The sequence below is a fragment of the Macrotis lagotis genome, chromosome X (assembly GCF_037893015.1).
Source record: "Macrotis lagotis isolate mMagLag1 chromosome X, bilby.v1.9.chrom.fasta, whole genome shotgun sequence".
In the NCBI taxonomy this organism is placed as follows: domain Eukaryota; kingdom Metazoa; phylum Chordata; class Mammalia; order Peramelemorphia; family Peramelidae; genus Macrotis; species Macrotis lagotis.
In genome coordinates, this window is record NC_133666.1 from 625,755,129 (window position 1) to 625,755,674 (window position 546).

General features: G+C 33.0%; 1 non-coding gene across 1 annotated transcript; it reads left to right on the top strand.

Moving 5' to 3' along the window:
- Positions 1–213: 213 nt before the first annotated feature.
- Positions 214–319, top strand: LOC141503742 (U6 spliceosomal RNA). Its single transcript, XR_012473065.1, has one exon. It is a non-coding gene; the product is annotated as a U6 spliceosomal RNA (small nuclear RNA).
- Positions 320–546: the final 227 nt, after the last annotated feature.

Sequence of the window (546 nt, forward strand, 5' to 3'; positions counted from 1 at the left end):
AGAAAAAGAAATTGAAGGAATCGGAATTGACAATGAGGAAACAAAGCTTTCACTCTGCAGATGATATGATGGTATTCAAGAACTCAAGAAAATCATCTTAAAAAACTCCTTGAAACAATTAACAAATTCAGCAAAGTAGCAGGAAATAAAATAAACTCACATAAATCATTAGCATTTCCATATATGAACAATAAATCACAAGAGCAAGAGATAATGCTTGCTTCGGCAGCACATGCACTAAAATTGGAACAATACAGAAGATTAACAATAGCCCCTGCTCAAGGATGACAGGAAAATTCATGAAGCATTCCAAGATCAAGAGATAGAAAGAGAAATTCCATCTAAAGTAACTGTAGACCACATTAAATACTTGGGAATCCACCTCCCAAGATAAACCCAGAAACTATATGAACACAATTATAAAGCACTTCTCACACAAATAAAGTCAGATCTAATTGAAAAAATGTCAACTGCTCATGGTTAGGTTGAGCTAATATAATAAAAAAGACAATTCCACCCAAATTAAATTACCAATCAAACTACCAA